Genomic DNA, 20,336 nt, shown 5'->3' with positions numbered 1-20,336 from the left:
CAGCAGATTTTTCAAGCGATTATCCTTTCGTAAGAGATTCAAGAAATTACATATGCTATTTAGGAGGTTATTTAGAATTTCAATGTTTGGGCTTGCACCCTAAATAGGGTGGACAGGTCATCCACAAATATTTGGCAGATCTCTCGCCTCCACCAAGCCTAAATGACCCCCTTAGAATTAATTTCAATAGAGCTATGCATTAGCTTTGACATGTAGAGACTATTTCAATGTGTACATGAGTGCAGCATTAAAATAAAGGTCACCACACTTCCATGCCCACTTTAATATGCACTTAAACTATCTGCACGTTCTAGTTTCATATGTAGTAATTTACCCAACCGCCCCCGCCCCAAGCCTTGGATATATTTTTTTCTTATTTTATGCAGACTTTCCTTTGTAACCAATATTGTATGACATTGCATCTCGTGAAGAGTTCTGCCATCCTCTGGGTCTGGTCTGCCTCATATAAACCTGAAAATAAAGAATTCGATAATTATTAGTTGGTGATCTGGCAACATTAAAAGGTGTTTAAGTTACAGGCAAAGATGGGGGTGTTGGTAAGGCAAGCGAGACAGGGACAGTTTCAAGGTTGGAGGTCCTGCAACTATACAGTTGTGCATTTTATTTATTTATTTATTTATGTAACTAGTTTTCTAAGGCGCTGGCTAGCCCGAGGGTATCAGAGTGCTTTACAGAATCATAAGTCATTCCACAACAGTCATTCACAAAACAGTATGATTTTAGTTTCAGGAGCCCAATCATTTTATCAGTCAAAAAGAAACAATACAGTACAATTGTAGCGACGAGTGTTTAGACATGTAAGCTTGGGAGAGAAATTTGCATAATGTGGTCGCTTTCCAGTATGAGTTAGGGGGTTATATTCTGGAGGGTTAAGGTGCTGATTGATGGGGACCACATCTGCATACATGCTCCGAAGTTGGGGCTGATGACCTGAAATGGTCAGTTTGTAGGCATGTATTGAGGTTATTTGAAAGGCAGGTTATGGCTGTACACTAGGCCAATATTCACAGTATTGGCAATTTGCAAACTTGCGGAACCTATAATCAGACAGTGTAGTTTGCGTTATTATATTATAATGCGGTGTTATTGTGCATCTATCTGTGGTTTGGTTTAAGGTTTGTATGAGTGTTGTGGGAGTTGCTATGTCTGAAATGGTGGTACCTGTGTGGATTGTAGAACTTGGCTTTTGAATATAGATTGTAATATGTCCCAGATCTGTGTTTTGAATTTGTAAAGTAAAGATTATTAATGATTGATAGTGAATATGGAGGTGAGTGGCACAATTTTGTGGTATGTGTGAGGTGTACTTTCTGTGCTAAGGGTGATCTACTGTATCTGTGTGTATTGCGCATGCTGGTGAGAATGTCTGTGTATGTCTGTATATGTGTGTGCAGGTGTCTCTGTTTTGTGTGGTTTCTGATTGTCAATCAATCAATCAGTGATTGGTATAGTGCTGCTTATCACCCATGGGTTCTCAAAGCACTGTCGGAAGGGTGCCGATGAGTCAAAGAGCCAGGTCTTGAGGTCCTTCTTGAACTGATTCAGTGAGGGGGCCTGCTTGATATGGGTAGGTAGCGTGTTGCAGGTCTGTACTGCAAGGAAGGAGAAGGATTTGCCTCCCCCTGTGCTCTTCCTGATTCTAGGGGTTGCTGCAGCAAGGGCAAGTTGAGGAGATTAGAGTTGTCTGGCAGGGGTGTAGAAAGATAGGTGGTGGTTGAGATACGCTGGCCTGATATTGTGCAGGGCCTTGTAGGCGTGTGTCAGGATTTTGAAGGTGATGCATTTGTTGATGGGGAGCCAGTTCAGGTCTCTTATGTGGGTGGAGATGTGGCTGCAGTGGGAGATGTCTGAGGTGAGTCTGGCTGCTGAGTTCTGAATTATCCGGAGTCTTCCTTTGAGCTTCTTCGTGATTCTGGCATAGAGAGTGTTGCCATAGTCGAGTCTGATGCTGACAAGTATGTGGGTGACCGTCCTTCTTGCCTTGGTGGGGTTGAACTTGAATATCTTCCAGAGGAGGCAGAGAGTGTGGAAGTATGACGATGAGGCAGCGTTGAATTGGCGGGTCATGGAAAGCGGGGAGTCCAGGATGATGCCCAGGTTGCATGCGTGGTCGGTGGGAGAAAGGGAAATTCCAAGGGCAGCTGGCTACCAGGAGTCATCCCAGGCAGAGGGAGAGTGATCCAGGATGAGGATCTCTGTCTTGTCTGCATTAAGCTTGAGGCAGATGTTTTTCATCCAGTCAGCGACTGCTCTCATTTCGTGTGGAAGTTGCTCTTGGCTGTTGATGGTTCATCTGTGAGGGAGAGAATTAGCTGTGTGTCGTCAGCATAGGAGACTAAGTTGAGGTCGTGCTGTCTGATGATTTTGGTGAGCGGAGCCATGTAGATATTGAAGAGGGTAGGGCTCAGAAATATTCCACAGCAGGTTTCTGTAGGTTCTCAGAGGAACGGCGGGAGTCTGACTCTCTGGGTCGTTCCGGTGAGGAAGGAGCAGATCCACTCGGGGCCTTGCCGCGGATGCCTGCATTGTGAAGTCTGGTGCATAGGGTGGTGTGGGATACGATGTCGAAAGCGGCGGAGAGGTCGAGGAGGATGAGGGCAGCCATGTCTCCGTGGTCCAGTATGGAGTGAATGACATCCGTGTCTGTGAGGAGGGCAGTTTCGGTGCTGTGGTTGCTCCTGACCACAGATTGGGAAGGGTCCAGGATGTGGTTTGACTTAAGGAATTCCGTGAGCTGCATGTTGATGGCTTTTTCGGTTTCCTTGGCTGGGAAGGCGAGAAGAGAGATGGGTCTGTAGTTTTTCATATCTCTAGGATCAGCAGAGGGATTCTTTAGTAGCAGTTTGATCTCTGCGTGCTTCCAGTCATTTGGGAAGGTGGCAATTTCGATGGAGCAGTTGATTGTCCTTCATAGTTCTGGGGCGATGGTGGCACTGGCTTGGTTGAAGATGTGGTGTGGGCATGGGTCAGAGGGTGCAACAGAGTGGATAGAGTTCATGAGCTTTCGGATGTCTTCCATGAAAATGGGGGTCCATTGGCTCCACAAAGGCTGATGGGAGGGATCGGTGGTGGTGCTTGAGAGCGGTGGAGGTGGGATTTGGCTCTCGAACCCTTCATATATATCCTGGATTTTCTGGTGCAAAAAGGTAGCAAGGTATTTGCAGAGGTTTTGACAGAGGGGATGTTTGTTATGTTCGTCCTGGGGTTTGTGAATTGCTTGACTATGTTAAAAAGCTCCTTGCTGTTGTGCGCGATGGTGCTGATGCATTCTTGGATGGCGTCCTATCTGGAGGCTCTGATGCGTTGGTGGTTGTGAATGTGTGAACGTGTCTGATCGTCTGTGCACAGTGGTGGAATGCTTTCAGAAATATTTCCTGCCTGAGGGTGTTTCACTGGAAACAATTTTTTTTTTTTAATTGAGATGGTGTGACCAAATAAAATGCGGAGTATGCACAAGCTAAAGGTTACCCAAGTAGGATCTATGCCTATACATGCACAGGCTATATATGATACAGTTTATTGTGCACACAGTAAAATCCTATGGCTATATGCTACTTTCTTATAACGTCACGTAGGTCCCTTAGGATGGAAGGTGTTTTTAGAACAACAGACATTTAAATGCCTTTTAAAGAAATCATAAGAAGGCACTGACCCGATTGCTGGAGGACTAGAGTTCTCACTCTTGGACACTTCAGGAGAAGGACTGCTTTAGTGTTTTTGACTGTTTGGTTGATGGGGCCAACATCGGCATATATGCTCCAAAGTTGGGGCTGATGGCCTGAACTGGTCAGTTTCTAGGCTAGATGGAATGGGAAGTTGGAGTGTTCACTCTTAAGTGTAATGCCTCAGAAAAGTTTGAGTTGATGCTGTGCTACTTTAGCCAGTGATTTTATTTGTGTTTGCAGTTTCATCTTAATCTCCGGGACGAAGTCTTGGAATCTTGCATATTCCACGGCGATTCGGTCATCTGTACAGGTAAAACTCAGACTGCCCCACCACCTGAGCTTTTCCTTTAAAACTAAAATGCATAACTTAGTTTTATTGCACCTTTAGTAAAAGGTTACAGAATTCTCACATCAGTGCAAGTACAGTACACCGATTCTTCTCCTTGGAAACTCTGGCCCTCAGATGAGCTGCTTGGAGAGGTATTCCAGAGGACTGGAAATCCAAGCCCAGAGACACCGGACCAAGAGTCTTGTGTGGTGCCATGGGGTGGCGGCACCCTTCCCTTTCCTGCTCCCCTTCTGCCCAGCCAGGAGACAGGATAATCCTCCCATTTCCTTACCCACCCCTACTCCTACTTCTCGTGCGCCGACCCTCACCCGTGAACTCTTGTCCTCCGCTGAGATCTTCCTCCTTCTCCAAGCTGGCTGAAAATACCAGTGGATTTGTCCATGGAATCCTCTGGAATTGGCAAAAGAACAGCAAAAAAAAACCTGTCTTTCTAGGAACTTCTGGGTGGTCTCCATTTGAGGACAAAATATGCATTTGCTTGATTATGGTGCATGGATACTGAAATGCCCGCACCAAAATCTGCCCATCTGGTAATGAGGGCCAATATGAATTAGGATGGCTCCATTACCCGGCTGTTTCAATTCGTTTTCTAACCTAACATTGATCTAAAACATGTGGTGACCGTCTGGCCATACCACGCCCCCCCCCCCACTCAGCTACCCGAGAAGAGCAATTCACTCCCAGCAGACAAACAACTGAAGCTACAATTATAAGTAATACTCTGAGGCTCTGCAAAAGCTCAAGTGATCTCCAGCAACCTTAATCACCTTCCCTCTGAGAATGCAGGGATGGCACAAAAAGGCATCTCTTGAGTACTTTTGAGGCCAAGACTCTGACGAGGGGTACAAAGTGCATGTTTTATCATTTTTCTTGAGTTTAATAAGTATTCTTTGAATTTTATCAAACAAAAAATCAATATATAGTACAGAGCTACAATTATACGTAGTAATTATAAAAATTGCATACGGCATTTGAGATTGGAGTACACTGTAGAGTAAGGAAAAAATGGACTAGAAACAGATCGCAAGAACCTAAAGAAAGGCGTGAAAAAGAAAGAAAAAGTAAAATAATATATCTAAGATAGAGATAAGGGATAAATGTGAATTGAGTGAGAAAAACAGAAATGTGCAAGAGGTAACCAAAATAAATCATATTTAATCCTTTGTTGAAGATAAAAATAGGAAAGAATCTATTCTGTGATTATCACCATATTTGATAATTTGACAAGCTATGGGGCATGTTTGCAGTCAATTGTAGTATATGTTTATTATTGTCTTTCTAGTATTGCCATCAATTAAGGCTCACAATATTGCTCACTGGTCTTCCCTTCCACATACAGAATGGCCACAACATTGGTAGATTTCCGTGTGGGCCAATTACCTCCTGTCTGTTGTGTTCATTATTTACTCTGTCTGATCTCTTGCCACGCTGTGTGAGCACAAGAAGTGAGCAGAAAGGTGAGCTGGCCTACAGGTAAATCCTTTATCAGTTTGCTGTGGATATTTTAATCCACGATTCTAGTAAGAATGAGAACCACTTAGCTGTTAATCTTTTCATAAAACTTTGGAAAAATAATATTGGCATAGCTTTATCTTGTGAAAATTAACTGATACCGAGATGCTAATGGTGTGTAAGAACTGAATTAGAACGAAATTACCTTTAACCCATATCTATATGTATGACTTAGGTAATACATTCAATCACGGGAATATAGATAGATGAAAGGAGATAATGTAAAAATGTTATTTTGACTAACGATTTCCTAGCTTAGCTCTTGATGAAGACGTGGTGTTGAAAAAGCATTTGGCATGACAGCCTACCACGTGATCTTGGATATAGCATCATGTGATTGGAGACGTCTAAGGGCCTTATTCAGAGTTTAGAGGAGCCACAGCAGAGTTTGGAGGGGATACAACACGGCTGTAAATCAGCAATGCACCCGTCCCGCCAAATTCATAGGTCTTTAAAAGAAAGCAAAATACCTAATAAGCAAAGAAAGTTATGTACGATAGTGACTTCTACTACTAAAATGGAGCATATAAAAACATATATATTTACATGTATACACATATATATATATATATATATATATATATATACACACACACACACACACACACATATATAAATATGTATACACACATATGATGTGAAATGTGAAGCTAAAGGGCAGATGTTAGAACTTCTGGGTAACAATTCATGCAAATTTAAAAGTAAAGGATGCAGAAACATTTTGGAAAATATAATAGGATTGGACGGCCAGGAGAAATCTGTGAATATCAACAGTATAACTGCTTTGGGGTATTTATCCCACATAAGTTTGCTCTACGCAAGGCTTTTGATATTCTCTCAAGGGCAAGTAGGAAATCAATTTTTATTTCCTCTGATATTCCAAACTCTTCAACCCATCAAGTTGTTTTGTTTAGCTCCCTCGAAACAATCTCCAGAAGGTAGCTGCAATGGATGAAGAAACCTTTCTTATTCCTGGCCCAGTCAGAAAAAGAAGCCAACGAACTGCAGAAACCCATAGCTTGGGCACACATTCCATTAAAATTGGGCCCTGCAATAGAACCTTATCTTTGTATTGTAACAATTCCTTGGCACCGGTTTGTACTCACTAGATTTAGGATGAACTTGCTGCATTGGTTCTTAGCGGACCCGCCAGGTCGGAATGTGTCTTCCAAATTGGGCCGTTGTAGTTAGCTGTGACAACTTCTCGCCACAAGATACTATGCACTTTGTAATGTTTTGTGACCATTATAGCTCTTTGAGACAAAAATATTGTTCCATTATTAAGAGGATTGGGTTTTGTGCAGGCTAGGCTAGCATTTTTATTTTAAAAGTTGTTAACAAGTGCTAGAGTTTGTTTCAATGTAGCCAGCTTTCAAGTAGGAGCCTTGAAATCAAGTAAGAAACGCATAGCCACATTGGATTCTGAGCCCTAAAAACTGGTATTATATTGGACACACGGTGCACTTTTTATTCCTCTATCTTATATTTGTTTAACTGGAATGGTTTTATGGGTTATCAATTTCATGGTGACCGATTGTTTTCTTAGATTTTTAATGCGTTATGTACATATCTCTTTTATGATTTTAAGTAATTGAATAAAGAATATTTTACTGACTGATTCACAATCAATAATCAATCAATCAACTTCATTGGGCTAGCAAAGCAGTCATAAAAGCACAATTCAGAAAACATACAATAAAACCCAATTCTGTTAATAAAACATCAAAAAACACATACAAAATAAATAAGAAAAATGATACAATGTACAATTTCTAGAGAACAGCAGAATTGTCCTCGACCATTTACAGAGCACAACTGCAAAATGTAACATTCTTTACGTGCATAAAGCTCGTCAATACCTCTTCCTAGTGACTAAAGCACTTTTAATAAAGTCAATCACTGCATAACAAATTTGAGAGGTATCTAGTTTTTGCAGAAAAAAAGAGCTGGCCTATTATGTCTACAAGTTAGCAGCGCAGGGTACCAGGACCAGAAAGCACTTCATGTGTACTGTATAAAATACAGAACAAGATGAAGTTCAGAGTGCTTTGTTTTGTTTCATAATCGCAAAAGACAATTCAAGAGATTGGTAAACCAGGTACTCTGACTGGGGTATGCTACAAGGAATGAACATAACCTGGTGAGATAAAATCTGTACCTTTCGTTTTGTATCAGAGACAACTAATACTCCAGACCTACTGAAGATCTAATAGATACATAGGGGCATATTTACAATCTTTTGAGGCAGGGCAGCACCTCAAGCCTTCTTGTTGCACTGCCCTGCGTCAAAAGAAAAGGACAGGAATGTGCAGTATCCACACAATACAGTGCATTCCTGTTATTTTCCCCTGTGCTGGTGCACAACGGGCTGCACTAACACAGGCACCCTTGCTCTATGGTGCAAGGGCGTCTGCCTTGCGGGGATGATTGTTTTTGTGCAGGAAGGGACACCTTCCTGCACAAAAACAATCATGAGAGGCCTTTCCCTCTTTCTATGTGTGCTGCAGAATGTCCTCTAAATAATTTACACCAAGCTCCAGATCACATAAAGAAATGGACAGGGATTGTGGTACAGCCATCAATCTACGCAAAACTTTTTTTCCAATTTCTGGAGAGTTTCCTAATTTTTGTAGCCCCACACCTCTGATCCATAGGAGGCAAACGCCACACATTTACTATTGTAAATTGTGGTAAATTCCTTCAAGATTTGTGGCCCAATCTTCTTGCAAAATGAAATAAAAAATCGATAGATCTCTGATGACGGTAGTGCATGTGGTCTAAATAAGAGGTCCCACCTCATCTTTGAATCAAACTCAATGCCTAAGTATGTAAAGTCTTTCACTTTGACAATCCACGTGTGCCCTAATTTGAATTTCATTGTTTTGGTAGCTTTAGGCCAAACAAATCCATAACATTTTTAAACCCATCTGGGTGAATTTGCTGCCCCCTGGCCATTCACGCAATCAGCACAGCGTCATCTGCATAAAACAGAACTGGGATTGAGGTATCCTTTATCTGGGGCATGTCTTTCCCTACACAATTTAAGGATTCCTCTAGACCATTGATATACAATATTAACAGCCTTGATGCAAACCCATCCTTGACCTAATGTCCAGTGAAAGCTCCCCATTTGTCCCATAACAAATTTTCATCACCATGTCCGAATGCATTCTGTACAACAGGTTAATCAGTGGTTTGTCAAACCCTCGTTTTGTCCGTAGTGGACCACAATTTGGGATGATTTACCATGTCAAATGCGTTAGAGAGATCCATAAATGCAAGATGTATGGACCCTCCTTAGCTCAGACATATTTACCTGGGACAAGCTCAAGGTGAAGGTTTAGGCACTGATCAATAGTGCCCAAACCTTAACGGACCCCATATTGCGCCCTAGAAAGTATCTGCTTCTCCTCTAACCAGGCCTCCAATTTGCAGCAATAACTCTATCCAAGAGCTTACAAGAGCTGGCTAGTAAGAAGATATGGTGGTAACAACTGGGTACATTTGTCCCATCCAAGTCCCCCAGACCACAGGGGCTAGTAGTACTGTTATTACAAAGATGTAGATTGATATCGCCCACCCACATAACAAGAACTTCCTTATTATTCCCGTGCTGTAAATTTACTATGTCTTCCTCTAGATCATCAATGATTCTTGTTGAATTAGGATCAAATACATTACAATAAGAATTAATCAAAATGATATCAAGCGGGTCAGGCAGAATCATTAACACCATCTGACAACAGAAACAGGTAAAATTAACTTCCCTTATTTTAAGCTTCGACAATTTTGTTTAAAAAAAAGTGGACAAACCACCTTTGGGTCTTCCTGAATGTGAAAGAGTAGCTCAAAGTTTTTCACAACAAAATCTATCCGCGGAAAGACTCTTCCGCTGCCCAAATTTCCTATAAACAGATTATATTGTGCCTGCTAATGAATGATACCAACATTCAAAGACAGTATTCTGATACTGTCTCGCTTAGTGGGATTAACTGTGTGTTGGACTGCCAAAACATAGATTGGGGGGCAAGATCAATGGACTCCCCTTGTGCGCCCTCATTGCAGATAGTACTAATATTGTTATAAACAGATGCACAAGTACTCCTTAATGGAAAATTTAACATGTCTCCCTTTTGATGCTCATGAGTACATGGATTTTCTTGCTGGTTGTCCGCCCTTCCAAAATGCAGTCAATCCTGGGCAGACAGAGTTGACAGAAATTCAAAGCTGTTCTTGATGGGGACATTAAAGAGTTGTGGACCAGGATGGACAGGCATTAAACCGACACAGATTGAGCTTCCTTTGGTGTCTTCAAAGAGGCCTGTAAAAATATCCTAGGGGCCGGGTCTTATTTGCACTCTCAGCCACTACCATCCGAGTAGGGTTGTGGAGAAGATATTTAACAACTTGAGATTCTTAAAGTTAATAATCGTACAATCCCCATGGGATTCCTTAGGATGGATACCCAACCAAGTAGTTCTCCTAACAAAAAGACTTCCTTCAATAAATCCTGTGACCACTGTGAATTGGATTTCAGCCAAATGATTGTTTTATTTTTCTAGGCCATATAGTCCTCCTCTCTTCAGGATGATAGCCATAGGATGTCCTTTAAGATGATAAAATAAGGTGTACCTGATGAATCACTTAATGAAAGAATGAGTTGTTATTTGTGACTTTGCTGAATTGATGCCCTTTTTTCTGAACATATGTACAAATAATTTTGCCTCTTGAAATGAATACGAACTGTAGAAGTTGTATTTATAATTGTAGATTATATATCGCTTACTACCCCTGACGAGGCATTGAAGTGCTTTTCAGTGACTAGCATGCTACTCTGGAACCCAAAAAGGATAGTGGTTGATTAGTATAGAGAAATATGAGCTAATATGAGCGCTTTCTGTTAGTTGAATTGAATTAGATAATGGATGGATAGAAGACGGAAAAGTCTAGAAAGTGTTATTTGGGGAATTATAGTAGTAAGATGAGGTATGTTATGAGGGAAATGGGAGATGGAGGAGGGAAGAGTCTGTAGAAATGGATTAGGGAGATTGTACTAGTAAAATGAGGTTTGAGATGAGTCAAAGGAATGATGCATGTAAGAAGAATTTAGAAAAGGGTGTTTGGGAGATCATAGTAGTAAAATGAGGTTTGGAGTGATCGAAGGAGGGAAGAGTCTAGAAAGGGTTATTTTGGATATCATAGTAGTGGAATGAGGTTTGGGATGAGTCAGAGAGTGGCGACAGAGGACATATTGAGAGAGGAATAGGGTGAGACATAGAGTAGTGGACTGGATATAATCAAATGTCTTTTTTCTTCTACAGTAGGAGTAAAGTAATAAGCATAGAGATACATAACTACAATAAGACAATATACATGTATAAGGAAGAGAATAGATTGTGATTTTAATTAGCATTTTATAAACTCAGAATTTCAAGTGTTGCTGAATTTTACGCTAATTTAATTGTGAATTTTTATAAGTAATATTTTCGTTATTTTATATTTCCCGCAATATTTACATTGTGAAGCACTTGTAGAAAAATAGTTATGATACTATTTACATATTGTGATAAATAGAACAGAGACTCATAAGCATCTATTCAAATAATTTATATTAAGACTTTGCAGTGACCTATGTAAATGCTAAGCATAGAATAATATATAAATATATCTATAAATAAATAATTAACCATGAGCAATATATACATTTGTTAAGTAGTCCTGAAGAGTATCTACATATTCTAAAAATCTATAATTATTATACATATTTATACCACGAAATACACATATCTAGATACATTTATATAATCAGATTATAAATGTTTATATACACAGGGGTATGCTGTACTTTAACATTTGAGTACGTTGGTTAAATAGGAAAGAGCCAATTCTTGAGTAGTCTTCTGAAGATATGATAGTTATCAGTGGATCTTAAGTTTTGGTGTATGGAGTGCCATTGTTTGGCTACTTGGATGGAAAGGATGTGCCACCTATGTTTTTTTCTTGTATGGTGGGATTTAGAGGTGAGGTGTCAATCTGCTTTTTGTTGAATATATTTGGTGATTTCATTCCTGATGAAAAGCGGTCCTGTTCCCTGTATTGCCTTGTGGGTAATACAAAGCAGCCTGAAGGTGGATCTTCTGGCAACCGGTAACCAATGTAGGGCCCTTAAGGCAGGGGAGATGTGGGATTGTGGCTTTACATGTAGGAGTAGTCTGGCAGCAGAGTTTTGAATCCGTTGTAGTCTTTTCATAGTTGTTGAAGATAATCAGTAGTAGAAGCCATTGGCGTAACCCAGTTTAGACAGTAGAAGAGAGATAGTAGCCTGGACCTTGTGTGGAAATTACAGGTGGGGGAAGATGTGTCACTGAGTTTATATAGTGATGAAGCTTGATGTTGCTAATTTGCCCACTTGGGCTTTCATTGATAACTTGGAGTCAAAGGTAATTCCATGTTTTCTTTCATCCTTAGTTATTTTAGAAAGCTTGCTAGATCATCAAGCCAGGCACAGAGTGGGTCATATTTCCAATCCCCACGTGTGAGCATTTCAGTTTTGGAAGCATTCAGTTTGAGATGGCTCCATGTCATCCACTGATCAACGTCTCTGAGGCAACTGAAGATTTTTGAGTTTCCAATGTCTTTGGGGCTTTCCAGGTCAAGGAGTATTATTGTGTCATCGGCATAGTTACAGCATGTGAGCTGAAATTCATTGATCATTGTCGTAATGACAATGTAGATGTTGAAAAGCATGAGTGAGATGATAGAGCCTTGAGGAACCCCTGCTTTTGTGAAGTACAGTTTGTTATTATAAAGGGAGAGTATAGATGACATTTGTGCTGTTTTGAAGGTAGGATGTGATCCAGTTGAGAGCATTCCCCTCTATGCTGGCTTCGTACAGTTGTTGTATGAGAGTATAATTGTCAACTGTGTAGCCTACTCTTGGAGGGGATTTTCAGAAATGGGTTGGTGCTGTTGGTTTTCCATTGTTTTAAATAGGAGTCCAATATGTCTGCTTAGGTTGTGTAATGATTTTCTAGTTTGTCAGTGAATTCTTCAGGCATGTGATGTGTTCCTTCTGTGCATTTTGGTTTATGATCTTTATTTGCACATTTAGGGGGTCATTACGACCCTGGCGGCCGGCGGTAAGCTGGCGGTAACACCGGCAACAGGCTGGCGGTGTTCCGCCAGCAATTATGACCGTGGCGCAAAAGCCACGGCCATACCGCCGGCCCCTCCACTTTACCGCCAGGTTTCCGCCGCTGCCCTGGGGATTATGAGTCGCCGACCGCCAGCCTGTCCGTGGCGGTACACACCGCCATGGAACGGCTGGCGGTAAGGGGACTTGGGGTGCCCCTGGGGGCCCCTGCACTGCCCATGCACTTGGCAAATTTCGGGCAGTGAAATGCGCGATGGGTGCTACTGCACCCGCTGCACATCAGCATTGCCGCCAGCTCTATTACGAGCCGGCAGGAATGTTGATGTTACATTTCCGCTGGGCCAGCGGACGGTAACACTGTTACCGTCTGCTGGGCCAGCGGAAATGTCATAATAGGGAGCCAGGAATACTGCCGGCAATGGCGGTATTCTGTCTCCCGCGGCCTCGGCGGTCTTTTTGCAAGACCGCCGAGGTCGTAAAGACCCTCTTAGTATTTTGAATTCTGTCTGAATAGTGCTTTTATTAGAGTTTTTGATTGTCGGATTGTGTAGTCTGTTAAGTTTCTGTAGGTGAAGTTAGTCTTGATTGCTGTTTCTTTTGAGCCAGCTGCACTGCAGCTTACTAATTTCTTGTTTTATCTTTTAGTTCTGTATTTCTCCAAGGTGCTTGTTTTCTTTTGTCCTATTTTGTAGTGGTATTAGGATATTGAAAGCTTCCTCACTCAAAGCTTTTGAACAGAATTTATTGTGTCTAGTTCTGTGTTGAATGTTAGCTGTGTTTCTAAGTATTCAAAATTGAGTTTGTTCCACAGAAGATAGGTGAATGCATGTAAGGTGTGTTGATTTGTGGTGTTTTATTTTGGAAAGCTAGTGAATGGTGATCTGACCATGTCATGGACATAATCCTTTGAAAGAAATCTAGTTCTAGATTAGCAAAAGTTACATCTAGGATCTATGCAGTGATGTGTGTGGGGTTGTTTACGATCTGATGTAGGTTCATTGTGACTATGCCTGTGATGATGGTTTTTGGTTGGAGCATATTGGGTTTATCAAACCAAATGTTTAGGTCGCCAAGAATTAATAGGTTACAGTGTAGTGTTATAAGGTTTGAAACTGTGTCTTAGAAATGTGTCTGGGAATGTTACATTGCTACGTGATGGTCTGTAAAGGAGAAGGAAACTACAGGAGGAATTGGGGTAGGGTTGCATCTGGTGATGAGGGTCTCACAACCCTGTGTGGTAACTTCATCAGCTTTGCTGAGATTTATTGTTTGCTTGAATATAACACCTAATCCACATCATCTTTTGCGAATATGATTTTGTGGGATAGTCTGATAGCCTGGAGGAATGATTCACGCAATACTGTGGCCATGTCATCTCCCAACCATGATTCAGTTATGAAGAGTTAGTCAGATTGTGTGTCAGTGAGTATGACATAGTTGTGATGCTTGTTTTTGGAGAGTTATCAAGCATTTATTAGTAAGCAGTTTAGAGATTATGTTTTGGTGTTGTGAGTTTATTTTGTAGAAGAGTGAGCATTATCTTGTGAACTTGTAGCAGGAGTGTAATTAGTGCTGGTAATAGCTGTATGAGAATAGCAATGGTTTTGTTTTTCTATATCATATTCCTCATCCAGCAGGCTTAGAAGGCACTTTGAAGGGTCTGCATGTGCAGATGGTGAAGATGGTGGTTGAGAGTGAGTTGGTGAGCTGTGTTGTTTTGTAGAGTAGCATTGTTAGGTAATAGAAATGGGGATGTGAAGTTGTGAGGAGTGACATATTGTTTATTTTGTTTGTGTCTGTTTAGCGAGGAACGTGTATGAGTTAGGAGTGGTGCTGAAGCATGTGGGTCATGTTTAAAGGCTCTAAATTGTATAATTGATGAGAGCGGGTGAATGAGAGTTGTTAAGTTGGTGCATTTGTGTTAGGTGTTGGTGAAGTGAGAACATTTGCGAGTAAAGATAGTTCAGGATGTGTCTTATTTGTGTGGTCAGGAGAGTGGGGTGGGTTTATGTTTCTAATTTGTGACGGAATGTATTATGAAATTGTGTATGTGTGAGATTTGTTGTTTTGTGGGGTAGTGAGAGGAAAGATTTGTATGTAAAGTACTGTTGGTGAATGGAAGATGAATGGTGAAGGGGTTGTGATGTGTTTTGCAGAAGAGTATATGTAGTGTGTGTGAGAGGGGATGGATAAGAGTTATGAGTGTTTGTGTTTGATCTCATAGCGGTAAGAGGTAGCATGTGTAGTGGATTGGAGTGTAAGAATCGTTTGGTTGTTTGTTTTTGGTAAAAAGAGGAACAGGGTGTTGGTGGAGGATATGATAGAAGGCTGAGTATAGGTTTATTGGTGACAAAAATGGGTTTGCTAGGAGCAAGTAGTGTGTAGAGCTGGTGTTTGCATGAACAGGGAGTGTGTGGTGGGATGCGTTAAAGTTATGTATAATGTGGCTTTGTGTTGTGTTGGTGATGTGTGGATTTGTTAGTGGTATGGGACAGAGTGGTGTTTTGTGTGAGAGTGAAAGTGCCATTGTATGCTAGTTGGGGTAAAAGGGAGTATAGTTGTTGTTTGTGGGGTTTTGTATTGGTTGTTGGAACATTGAAAAGTGGACAAGGTTTGTTTGTAGTAAATGAGTAGCTTGCATTTGTTGAGAGTGTGTTATTATGTTTGAGGGTCTTGATGAGTTACTGAGAGGCTGGTGAATGGTGCAAAGGGCAGCATTTCTGGCTCTAGGCCTGACCTGCCCTGAACAGGCAACTACCCTTGTCCTCCACCGTTAGCCTCAGTGCCCGGGCTGAGATGCCCTGAGCCCCAAGGTTAAATAGCCCTAGGTCAGGTGACACCCTTGGCCAGTGGGAACTCTAGCGCTAACCCTGACCAATCAGAACCCTAGCCCTAAGCCCCAGGGCCAATGGGAGACCTGACCTTTCAACCAATCACAGCCCTAGCCCTACCAACCAATCCAAAGCTAAACGCTAAGTCCTAAGTCCGAAAGAAACCCTAGCCTTAGGAACCAATCAGAGCACAGATGCAACAACCAGTAAGAAACATATGTAAAGGGCACATGACCATAAGCACAGGCTGGTGGGCAGGGTTCAGGAAGCTAGTTTGTAAGTTAGAATCTCCTTGGATACAGACAGGCTCAATCCACACTTTGAACGTCCTGGTCATTCTTGCTGGTAAGGCCAAAATCTAATGCCACAAAAAATATTGTTTTCATGCACTTAAACAAAACACTTTTTCTAGCCAAAAATGACTGTTGCATAAACTTTCCAAACACAGTTTAAACCATAAAGCAGATTAAGCAGTCTCTGAACACACTTTGCTTAGCCTCCGTGATTTAGTTTGCCTTTTTACCTTTTAAAGACACAAGAAGACTTGGCACAGTGCAAAGGAAGACTAACGGAGAGATGTAAACAGTTGCGAGTAGAAAAAAACAGCAGTTTTAGCAGTACAAATTGCACAGAAGCCAAGAGTTCATTTTAAACAGTCCCAAGTGGAGAAAAAAGCAGGATTAAAGTTTCAGGAATACACAGCAAAAGTCTGTGTTCATACTGCCATCTTTGTCCTTTTGTTCACTAGTCTGTTTAGGGCACAGATAAGCTTGGGCTACATAATGGAGGTGGTTGTCTTGGACTTTCCTCCACAAACTTAAAGGGCCTGGGCAGGTATAAGAGAAGGGCTCAGGTTTGCTTGGGAGCTAGAGGCCCAATCAGGAAAGCCAGGATGGTGGGCATGGAGCTGCTTTGCAAGCCAGAATCTCCTTGGATACAGACAGGCTCAATCCACACTTTGGAGGATCTGGTCAGCCTTGCAGGTAAGGCCCAGAACTAAAGCCACTAAAAATGCTGCTTTTGTGCACTTAAACAAAGCGCTTTTTTTAGCCAAAAATGAGTGCTAAATACACTATACAAACAAGGTTTGAATCATAAAGGGGATTAATCAGTCTCTTAAACACACTCACACACACTGTTTAGCCTCCGAGATTTCCTTTGCCTTTTTGCGTTTTAAAAACACAAGCCTTGGCACAGTAAAGGGGAAAACTAGGAGAAAGATTTAAACAGCCACGGGTAGAAAAACAAACGGTAGTTTTAATAGTACAAATTGTCCAGAAACTAAGAGTCACAGGTGGAGGAAAAAGCAGGTTTAAAGTGTCGAGAATACACATCACAAGTCTATGTTCTTACCACCTTCTTTGTCGTTTTGCTCACTGAGCTGTTTAGTGCATATAGAAGCTTGGGCTACAAAATGGAGGTGGCTGTTTTGGGGTTCTCCCCACACATGTAAAGGGACTGGGCAGGTGTGAGAGGAGAGCTCAGGGATGCTTGGGGACTAGAGGGCCAATCAGTTCCTTCTTGTACAAAACTTATTGGTTAAGGTTGTATTATTATAAATGAAAATGATAGGTAAAAAAAATGTTTTATTATTTGGAGATGAAATTAAGAAGTCATATGAACTTAGACCTTTTCTTTGGATGCACCACTATACTTGTAATGTTATGCTTGCCTGCAATGCAGGGGTATCAGTGAGTGGTAAATAATATCTAGGGAGTGCACCAAGATTACAACTCAGGAGGTCTGAGAGGTGCAAGGTGGTTTACCTACCCGCTGTTTGTAGTTGACCTATCTTATTGTATGTTCACAATTTATATTTATTGCATACATTTGGTTTACAAAAAAGTTGATCACTGGAAATGGAATATGAAACCTTCACATTTTCTCTGACGACTGAGATAAAGTTTCAGTTTTTTGCTGGATTGACAAGCTGTTAAAAGACTAAAGAGAAATAAATATACATTGGGCACATTTAATGAATAAGACCATAGCCATATTTAATGACTGGCTTACATAAAGGGATCTGGCATAAATGTTTGATAATTTATTTTATGTGCAGCCCAATCCTGGAATGTGGGCAACAATTGCTATGGAACAGATAATTGATTTGTAGATTCTGTGGATACACGTTAGAGTCTTTGAACCATGTATTTCGCATTTGCCCAGGTATTCTACAGGTGAAATGGCACCCACTGTTTAGAGCAGTGAGCACTTGAAATGTAAAGGAGCTGTAACACATGTAATGAGAGATGATAATGGTCGGCTTGTTGCTAGAACCATGACACTAGCAGAAGACAGAAACAGACAAAGATATAATTATGTCTGTTGTATATGCTTTTTATGCTCAAATATGAATACAGCAAATGTAATTATAAGCCTGCAAAACATTTTAAGATGAGTTTGTAATTTTAAATTGCATCTGTTTTTACTGTAAAGGTTTTAATTAAATCCATACATATATAGTTATAGACTGTATATACATTTCTTTCATCAATGTAAATGTGTGGCATCTAACATTTATTTGGAGAATCACCATCCTCCGCCATAGTGTAAGACAGTGAATCAGCCAGAGAAAGGCAGGGTTGAAAAATGAAGTGGGAAAAATATGCTATATGCATTTAAAAAAATGATAGGTCACGTGACAAACCATAACCTGATATTGTGGAGTAACTGTAAAACATATAGGCCCTCATTACAACATTGGCAGGCGGCAACTGCCGCCCGCCAAGCTGTAACCGCTGTGCGGCCGCCAATGCAGCCGCACTCCCACGGTGCCCATTATGACATCGTCGCTGGGCCGCAACATGGGAGCCGGCTCCAAATGGAGCTGGTGGTGTTGCGGCCGTGCGACGGGTGAAGTTGCACCCGTCGCGCTTTTCACTGTCTGCAGAGCAGACAGTGAAAAGCCGCATGGGGCCTGTCAGGGGGCCCATGCCCGTGGCAGGAAAATTCTACTGGAAATGTTTTTCATAATTTTTTTATGAAAGCTTTTTTGGGACCCTAAAACTTTTCAGCAACCCAACAAGTATTGCAATATCTCACAAGCAGGTCCTTGTGGTCGCTCCCGCTCTCTCTCTGCTTGTTTCCCTTGTCTTCCACTGTTGCTCTTTTACTCTATATCTGTCTCTCCTCTGTCATTCACTGCTGTTCATTTACTCTCTGTTTCCCTTCCTCCATTCCCCTTTCCATACTCTGTTTGTCATCCACTGTTTGTCATTTTACCTTTAGGCTTGTGTGTTCCCACGGTCCCGCATACTGCCGTCTGCGCCCCGCCTTTCCCTAGTACCTACTTAATGGAGGCTGCAGAATAACCCCATTGCATAACCCAATTGAACAGGTCCTTGTGCCAGCTCCTCCTTGCATAGTCTCTGGCCCAGCTGTTTCCCTTCTCATCCACTGTTGCTCTATTACAGTTTGTCTGGCTCCCCTCTGTCATTCACTGCTGTTCAAGTACTGTCTGTTTCCCCTTTTTCATTCTCTTGTTCATACTGTTTGTCATCTACTGTTTGTCATTTTACTGTTAGGTTTGTGCACTCATTCCTTGTTGTCTGTCACCCACTGGAACGACCTGCCTCTACCTACGAACCTTACTGTCTCTGAATGACTTCAGGAAAACGCTTAAGACCTGGCTATTTGACTGAGACCCTGCAGAATCAGTGCCCAGCTACACTCAGGGTGACAGTGCTGCTCTATAAAAATACATGTGGATTGATTGATTGATAAGTGATTCTTCAGAAGTGATGAAGTTGTAGCCAACTTTTATCAAGTGTTACTTTACTACATCGGTGAGAAAGAAACAAAAAATAAGGTGGACACCATCGAAAATGCTGTGCAAAGCCAATGTTGCCGAACTGCTGCAACTGACCACCAACCAGGTTGCCTGTGCCACCAGCTAAGCCCAAGGCCTCCATAAGGCGAAGACTGAGGACCCGATTCACAAACGACCACTGCTGTCACAGCGGAGGTCTGGCAGTCAGGACGGGGGCCTCACACTTGTGGCAGGGCCTCTGCAATGGGAAAACGCTGTATGGAGGTCCCGCCACGAGAGTGGGACCCCAGCCGCCACTGCAAGGTCTCCTCCGCGACTGCAGAGAAAAAAGAAGAAAATTGGCTCTTAATCATATGATGAACACTCTAGCTGACATAGACATTTGGTCTGGCGCTCTGAAATCTCATGCACCGTCCTGGCACCAGATGGTACTTGGAAGTAGCCAGGGTGAGGGTTGAGGTGAGCCAACCTCACAGGCATCTCAAACATCCATCTGCACCTCTAACCCATTAACATTTACCGGAGAGAGTCTCTTAGAGCGATATTAGGCAATACCAACAATCCCTTTTATGTAGCCTTGAAGCAATCCCAATTTGGGGCACTGAGAATAAATACCTCTCTATGTGAACAATACATTTCATAGAAAAACGTGTATCTAATACACCCGACTAGAGTTGCAAATCTCGTAACAGATTACCTAGTGTTGACAAATCAGTTTAATTAAAGGGGCTTGCAGTTTTTGCAATAACCTTTTGCGCAGAACAGCCTTATTCAAACATAAATTCAAAAACACTACAATTTCTGTTGGAAATACAAAATTGATACAAAAAACAATACTATGACAAATGATGAAAACAAACTTTTATGTATTATATTCTCTGAATTATTCATTATGCATTTTGTATTATGTGTTATGTATTTATGGATACAAAATGTGCTATAAATTCATAACAGAACCCTGCCTGGATGAGGCATTTGTTGCACGCTTGGTTTCTATGCGTTTGTTTATCACAGATAGGTTTTAATGGTCTAAGAG

The sequence above is a fragment of the Pleurodeles waltl genome, chromosome 12 (assembly GCF_031143425.1).
Source record: "Pleurodeles waltl isolate 20211129_DDA chromosome 12, aPleWal1.hap1.20221129, whole genome shotgun sequence".
Taxonomy (NCBI): domain Eukaryota; kingdom Metazoa; phylum Chordata; class Amphibia; order Caudata; family Salamandridae; genus Pleurodeles; species Pleurodeles waltl.
The sequence above is the reverse complement of the archived record's forward strand: the minus strand, read 5'-3'. Positions refer to the sequence as shown.